Source organism: Lipotes vexillifer, unplaced genomic scaffold (assembly GCF_000442215.2).
Source record: "Lipotes vexillifer unplaced genomic scaffold, Lipotes_vexillifer_v1.1 scaffold1773, whole genome shotgun sequence".
Taxonomy (NCBI): Eukaryota; Metazoa; Chordata; class Mammalia; order Artiodactyla; family Lipotidae; genus Lipotes; species Lipotes vexillifer.
Window position 1 is genome coordinate 273,496 of NW_006791056.1, and position 8,705 is coordinate 282,200.

An 8,705-nucleotide genomic window follows, 5' to 3' on the forward strand; every position below is an offset into this window, starting at 1 on the left:
GTGCAGAAGGAAATATAGGAAAAGACTTTGCCCTTCAAGAAAATAAGCTCTTCTGTAGAATCTGGTATCTCTCCTTTAATTAACCACAATAAAAAACAGTTATTTTTCCTGGCTCTGTCTTTTGTTCCTCACAGTTAACTGGAAAAAAAGGCAAATTGAACATGTTCTATTTCTTATTGGAAGGAACAAAAAGATAATCTAAGTGGGCTTATTTTTTGTACCTTTATGTGACACTAAATTAATTTTTTCACTTTTTACATCAATGGGATTTGGTTGAAAAACATGTTTTTTCTTCATCCCTGCATTACTCCCTTTTCTTTGACATGAGAAAAATGTTAGGAATAAGGCTCAAGTGCTCTGGAGACTCTATTGGTTTTTCTGTGTTATCTGTAAGCAATGGCATATGGTTGGCTTATATTCAACACCAGTCGGTTTTTCGCAGAGTGAATTGGATGAATCCAGTAGTCCTTAACTTGAGCCTGCAACAGAATCACCTAGAAGGCCAGTTAAAGCACCCATTTCTGGGTCCTACACACCAGAGTTTCTGATTCAGCAAGTCTGGGGTGGGACCTGAGATCTGTTTCTCTAACAAGTTCTGGAGTGCTGCTGCAGGTCTGGGGACTGCATTTTGAGAACCACTGTATTCAACTGAACTTCGAATAGTCAAGAGACAGTTTTGCCAGTAGGGGATCAGTGGCAGGTCTATTCACCTATGCTCATTTTTAGGGTTCAGAACAGTGAAACTTAAAATAGACCTTTAAATAAAAATATTATTTAATACACTGTTCTTATATAAATGTTTTTCTGTGAGTGAAGAAAAGGATTCTTCTCCAGAGTCTCAGAACTTCAGCCTGGCACAGACCCAAAAGGCAGGAGGAGCCTTCCTCAGATGCTACTTAGTGTTTGCACGCTTCTCTCCAACTGTGCCACGCACTGCTAGCCAGTTTTAGGTCAACTCTGTGATACTGTTTTTCTAAGCAAAGGAGCAAAAACATGAGCATGATTCAGGTTATAAACTGTTGATTTTAAGGACCTCCTGCTCTCACTGTTTTGGTCATTTAAAGAAATCTAATCTCCGTAAACTACCCTGCTGTGACTTTCCCTGATATCATGTTTGTTTGAGTTTTGGATTCAACAGTAAGATCATGATTTAAAAGAAAAGAAACAGCAACCTGAAAAGTCAGGTTTCTTCTAGACCCAGGCTGTAGACAGGCCAGCTGTTGTGGGCATGGACATCCGTCCCTGTACACACATGTGTGGTGTGTGCACATCCTTGCAAAGGGCAGGTGTGTGTGGGAAAAGTGGAGAGCTCTGGCACTACCCAACTCAGGAAACATACAAATACTTTATCATTTAACATCCCTGAGGGTCAGGACGATGGCTGGGCTCGGTGACACAGGAAAGAATTTTAGAATTTAAAAATTCCTACAGATCATAGTTAAATGTTATTTAACAAATTTAAACTTCCAAGAAAACATTTCTATTAACTTGCTGATTTCCTGTTCATGCCCGTAATAGCAAACTTATTGCAGTGGTTCTCAAATGTGAACCTTTTTGATTTTCCAAGACAAACTGTAACTTGTTAAACTGCTTCCCATCTGAACCATAAAAAACTTCATTGTGAGTACTGAGACTATTTCACTTACAGATGTTATACTTTTTTTTTTTAATGTATTCAGCAGACTTACTTACCTTCAGACCCCAGTTTAGTGGTGCAGAGAACACTTCATTTCAATTCATTTAGTCTTGTCTGTAGGTACGTTGGTAGAACTGGAGAGATTCTGACACATACACTTGCCTGGGAGAGAGGAGATTTAAAACGTTACAACCAAAGAACAGCAGGATGGGATGTCCGAACTCTATTCCAAAGTACCTCGGTAATTTTCTCAAGATGCGAATACCACAGCAGATCACTTCGTCCATTGTCTTCTTTGGTTTTTCAAAGAACCTCAGTTTCTGGGACAAGGACAGAGACCCTGGAGACAATCTAACTAATTAGGAAGGTAATTCCTTGTTCCAGAACCAGGTTATCCCAGAATAAAGTAAATCTTGTTCTCTTTGATGACTCTTCATAATCTGTGCATTGAATCATGAATAAATATCTGAACTTGCCAAATTCTGAGCACCTCAGATCTGATTTCAAAAATTACGAATGCACAGAGCTTACCCTGAAATATTCTGGTGTAACATATGAGGTAAGGCTCAGGCAACGGGATCTTTTAAAAGTTTATTCTAGTGATTTGGGAACCACTCTGATATCAGAACACAGAGGGGAGAGCCACTGATTTTCCAGGGGGCAGGAGAAAACAAGGTCTGGGAAGACTTCACAGAGAAGGTGGCATTTAAGCTGGGCTTAGAAGCATGAATATGATTTCAACAAATGCGTGAGGCTTTTCTAGGTAGAGGGGAAACCACAGTAGGTCCTGGGAAGTGTAAGAATTCATGGCATGTTTAGGGAAGCAGGGCAGCATGCAGTAATCACATGGGGCTACATCAGAGGATGTATGGGGATTGAGCAGGAAAGAAGGGAGGGTGGGAAAAGTAGACTGGGGGCCAAGGACACACTTTCTTGAGTGTTATGTAAGAAATTTGAATTTTGGTGCAGGCAGTGGACAATCATCAACAATTTTTATTTTAAAAAATACAGGAGGGCTTCCCTGGTGGCGCAGTGGTTGAGAGTCCGCCTGCTGATGCAGGGGACACAGGTTCGTGCCCCGGTCCGGGAAGATCCCACATGCCGCGGAGCGGCTGGGCCTGTGAGCCACGGCCGCTGGGCCTGCGCATCCGGAGCCTGTGCTCTGCAATGGGAGAGGCCACAACAGTGAGAGGCCCGCGTACAAAAAAAAAAAAAAAAAAAAAAAAAAAAAATACAGGAGAGTCTGGAGTGAGGGATGAGAAACTGACAGTGGTGAGACCCTGGAACCACCAGTCTTTAAAGGGTACGCAGAGGGAGAGGAACTAATATAGAGATGGAGGAGGAAAGAGTTATCAGAGAAGAAGGGGAAAAAACCCAAAATAACTTCAAAAATGGACAACTAAGGGAGTCAAGGGAGAAAAGTTGCAGACAGAAGGAAGGGATCAACAAGAAAATTGACTTGATCTCCTTAACGGGTCATTAAAGAATCTGCAAGAACAGTCTAGCTCTAGCTCAGCTAAGGAAGTGATTTGGCTCCCCATGTTGCGGGATGGGTGAGATTTAAATGAGTAGGGAAGTGAATGGGACTTTCCAATGGGAAAGACAGTCAAAGTGTAGAATTGGAAGGAGTCGGGTCCCAGAGGAGGGGGCAGAGGAATGGAGATGGCTACAGGGGGATGATTATACCTATTTAAATGTGCAGAGACTTCCCTGGTGGTGCAGTGGTTAAGAATCCGCCTGCCAATGCAGGGGACACAGGTTTGTGCCCTTGTCCAGAAGGATCCCACATGCCGCAGAGCAACTAAGCCAGTGTGCCACAGCTACTGAGCCTGTGCTCTAGAGCCCACAAGCCACAACGACGGACCCCGAGTGCCACAACTACTGAAGCCTGTGCACCTTGGGCCTGTGCTCTACAACAAAGAGAAGCCACTGCAATGAGAAGCCTGCGCACAGCAACAAAGAGTAGCCCCCTCTTACCATAACTAGAGAAAGCCTGTGCACAGCTATGAAGACCCAATGCAGCCAAAGATAAAAATAAAATAAAATTTATTTAAAAAATGTGCATAGGACGAGAAAGGAGATTAAAATACACAAAATGAATGATGGCAGCAATATTAAGGAACTGGCTGGGTTATGGGAGATTATTTTCTCTTTCTTAATTTTTCTATGTTGTTGTTTTACATATTTTTGCAGTTCTTTTACCTCACTTTTATATTGGAAGATGAACTTTATTTTTAAGAGCCATCTGAAGGAACAGCCTTAGAAAAGACTAGATACCTCTTCTAAGATAGGAAGAAAGATGGTAAGAATATCTGTAGCTATAGATGACGTGGGAAGCAGAGGGAAGAGAATTTAGGAAGTTCATCCCAGATGGTCTCTGTGACGCTTGTCCTGCTTTCTACGTGGAATGAATGACTCTTCCCCTACTCTCCCTTTGCCCTATATATCTGTGCATTAATTCACCTACATGGTTTGACCGCCCTTTTTTTTCCTGTCTATTTATCTCCCTCTACCCAGCTATAAGCCCCTCCAGGGTAGAGATCTAGAGATCACAACTTATTTGTCTTTATGTTCCAAAAACTTAGCATAATTCCTGCCTCATAGCAGGTACCCAATGAACTCTTCTTTTTTTTTTTTTTAACTGGTAATGAGGGCCTCTCACTGTTGTGGCCTCTCCCATTGCAGAGCACAGGCTCCGGACACGCAGGCTCAGCAGCCATGGCTCACGGGCCCAGCCACTCCGCGGCATGTGGGATCCTCCCAGACTGGGGCACGAACCCATGTCCCCTGCATCGGCAGGGGGACTCTCAACCACTGCGCCACCAGCGAAGCCCCCCAATGAATTCTTATTGAAAATACTCCCTTTTCTTAAGAACTTGGATCACCCTCTGAGAGTAAAGGGGGTAAGAATTGGGTGAGAACTTAAGAAGTTACGTTCAGAAACAAATGTGCTGGAGAAGGGCAAAGTGACTGGGGAAGGATCCGTATAAGGATCCTTGGGAAAAAAATCTGCTCTAGAGGAGACAGGGGTGTTTTATCATACTAGTTTAAGAGCAGCATTAGCAGCAATAAGGTAATGATGCAGGCACTACCTTGTAAGAGCAAAAATCCTAGTTGAGGCTTTCAGAGACATTTGATAGTTACCAAGAAGCCTCCTAAGACTTCCTCTCACATGCTGGTGAGTGCTGAGCCCTGAAGTCAGGACATCCACAGCCCCCCTCATCCTAAGAGGCACTCTTCAGTGTGTCAAGGAACGTGATGCGTGTGCTGTGACTGCCCCCTCTCAGTCACTGGGCACAGGAACAATCAGAACTCCCCCTCCACTGGAAGAAGGTCACAGTCCAAGAAGACAGGTAAACCCAAAGTTGGAAGCCCACACAGCTCTCTAGGATGCCAACTGGCTTTGCCGTGTCGGGTGATCTCTCACATTCCCTCGGCCAAGTCTCCTGTTTTGTAACAAGTTCAGTCAAGGGTTTTACTGGAGTAGACAAGCATGAAATGAATTTTCCAAAGAAGTTTCCGAAGTGGGGGAAAGTTCATGGCTCAAAAGCACCGGTGGGTAATGAAATGAGACTGTGAACTTCTGTTTTTCTTTATAAAAAAGAAAAAAGAGAGTTTTCCAGGTTTTAAAATCTGAATCTACAACTTGTGCTGTGTCCTCAGCTCTCAGCCCATCTTATTCTCTAACCCTGGTGGTGCAAGCTTATTTTATGCTGCTTCAAAGCTGCCCAAGTGGGTGACCTGGTCCCACTGAGCACCAGGATATTGGGTGGAAGAGACGCAGGCTAGCCTCCCTTTGCCAGCGACCTCTGCTTTGTGACTCCTCGGTCACAGCTACCCAAAGGAACTCACTGAGAGCAAACCTATTGAAGGCTGCTTGCCTTAACCAGCTGGTAATCCCTCATTATAAGTCTTTATTAGACCGTTGTTTATTATTATTAGGAACTCATCTTTCACTCACCTAAAACCAAATGCTAGTTTTAAGGATGAAGAAGCAAAACTAAAACCAATCTGGCCCTCACTCTCAGCTTTGGGCATTACCTTCTCAGCCCTGGTCTTTGACACACAATCAAATACAAATGAATGTTAGGCTCCCAGACTTAGAAGAAAAAAATAAGATAAAGTAGAAATACAGGGGCTTCCCTGGTGGCGCAGTGGTTGAGAGTCCGCCTGCCGATGCAGGGGACACGGGTTTGTGCCCCGGTCCGGGAGGATCCCACATGCTGCGGAGCGGCTGGGCCCATGGGCCATGGCCGCTGAGCCTGCGCGTCCGGAGCCTGTGCTCCGCAACGGGAGAGGCCACAGCAGTGAGAGGCCTGCGTACCGCAAAAAAAAAAAAAGTAGAAATACAGCTTGTATAAAACAAACAAACGAAAATGCTTTGGTTCATCCTAGTCTACCACCCATCCAATCTTCTGGTTCTCAAACCTGGTTTCACTGTCTGAGTAAGTTATTTAATAAGTTACTGGAACTCATTTATCTCTAAATTGGAATAATAATACCTATTTGGAAGGGTGGTTGTGAGAATTAAGTAAAGTATAGAGCACATAACCCTTGATAAATGTCTATTTCCGTTACCTTCAAACTGCCTCTTGGAATTACTCCTATATCTCTATTAAAATTGCCATATGATCCAGCAATCCCACTCCTGAGCATATATCCAGACAAAACTATAATTCCAAAAGATATATACACCCCTATGTTCATAGCAGCAGTATTTACAATAGCCAAGACATGGAAGCAACCTAAATGCCCATTGACAGATGAATGGATAAAGATAATGTGCTGTATATATATGTATATACACACACATATACATACAGTGGAATATTACTCAGCCATGAAAAAGAATGAAATAATACAATTTGCAGCAACATGGATGGGCCTAGAGATGATCATACTAAGTGAAGTAAGTCAGAAAGAGAAAGACAAATACCATACTTATCTGTGGAATCTAAAATATGACACAAATGAACATATCTACAAAATAGAAACAGACTCACAGATTATAGAGAACAGACTTGTGGTTGCCAAGGGAGAGGGGGTGTGGGGAGGGAAGGATTGGGAGTTTGAGATTAGCAGATGAAAACTAGTTGAATAGGATGGGTAAACAACAAGGTCCTACTGTTTAGCACAGGGAACTATATTCAATATCCTGTGATAAACCATAACGGAAAAGAATAAGAAAAAGAATATACATATGTATAACTGAATCACTTTGCTGTACAGGAGAAGTTAACACAACATTGTAAACCAACTATACTTCAATAAAATAAAAATAAAATAAAATTACCATCATCAGAGTGCAGATCTTTATTACGTTTTACATCGTTATTGCAGAAATGGCATCATGATAAGACCTCGAGCTTACCTCCTTGCAACCCACCTTGCCTTATGCCATCAATCCTTTCCCTTCCTAAAACATCACTTCCTTCATGTCGCCCTTGCTTGAGGTTTTCTCCAGCTTCTCACTGCCTTCTCACCCTGCAGCCTGGAGTTTAAAACCCACAGCCGCTTCACGCCATTCATTTCCTATGACTATTCTAAATGTTTCTGTTTCAACCAGGGTACCCTTTAAAACTTTTTCCTAGGGATAGGGAAGTCTAATTTATTTTTTCTACCTTTTTTATTTTGTTTTTGTGCATGTGTCTCTCTTCACACTTTCTCCTCAGTGCTCACATCTGTCTCTATCAAAATCCACTGCATCCAACAAGATTTAGCAGAAGTCCAGCTCAGTCCATAGAGTAATTCCTGCTTCTCCAGTCCACACTGACCTTTAGCCTCTTGCTGAACTCTGACTGCCTTGATAGTCCTCATAACGGTTTCACGCTTCCCACAGCGGAGGCACACGCAGAACACGGAAATCCCGAGCACACGCAGGTAAATACTGACCGTCATTTTCTTGATTGCACAGCCCAAGAGACCGAGCTAAGTGATTAAACTAACTCAGGAATGGCCCCTCTTCTGCAAACTCTGCCTTCCTTTCCTTGCCCTTCCTTCTTCCCTCTTTTTCTTCTTTTCCTCCAGGAACAAAGTATTTTATATTGACTCTTTTATCCTGATCAGCAACATCTTACATAATTTACCATTGTTTTCCCTACGTTTTAGAGGTACTTCTTTGACATTTTCAAGAGTGTTAAATGTAATATCTTCACCTGACCTTCAGCTTTTCAGGCACTGTTTCAAGTCGGGATTTAGAATTGCTGAGTTGTATGTTTGAAGCAACACACCTGTTAGTTGAAAATTTGTTTTATTTTTTACTTTAGAATTATACACAAAATTTTTTTGATGATACAGTATGTCACAATACACAGATGGTTTAGCATCCATTTATATTATGAGCTCATAGCATTACATCAGTGTTTCATAGATACAAGTTCATATCCCGAGGTATTGTTGCAATGAGTTCCACATCAGCATCTCTATTTTGTAATTCTTGAGAAGAAGAGTTAGTATCACATAGTCTTGGGATCAATGTATTTGAAATAAAAATGTTAATTTTGTAGCATTTTTAGAATTCCAATGATTGAAAATCATGTACAAGCAACCCTAACCCTTCCACAGCTTTGCTCACATTCTAAATTCAGATAAAATAAAATTCACAAAACAGTCAGAAAATAGAAAAAATTAAATTTTGCTAGTGAAACTCTGATAGCTCTCATAACTTAATCTTTGATTTTTTTTGCCATTGTTAAGGGATATACTGATGAAAAGCTAAGACTTAAAGGCTTAGGATCTCCCTCTAATCTATTAAAGTTCCATATCCTCTTTGAACAGAAGTTGCAAATGAAACATGTTCCTTACTCTAATGCTCAGATACTTTACCAAGGAGTAGACTGGCAGACAATCAAGGAAAACCAAATGGCTTGAATAATCTAAAAACTGATTTATTCACTCAACAAATACTTATTGAACATCTATTGTGGACAGTCATTGTTCTAGACAGCAGTGATGCAGGTATGAATAAGACAGAGCAAGTCCTTACTCTTACAGAGCTCACATTCTTGTGGGAGATGAATGACAGCAAATGAGAAAACAAGCCTATAATTACAACCTGTAGTAAGGGCTT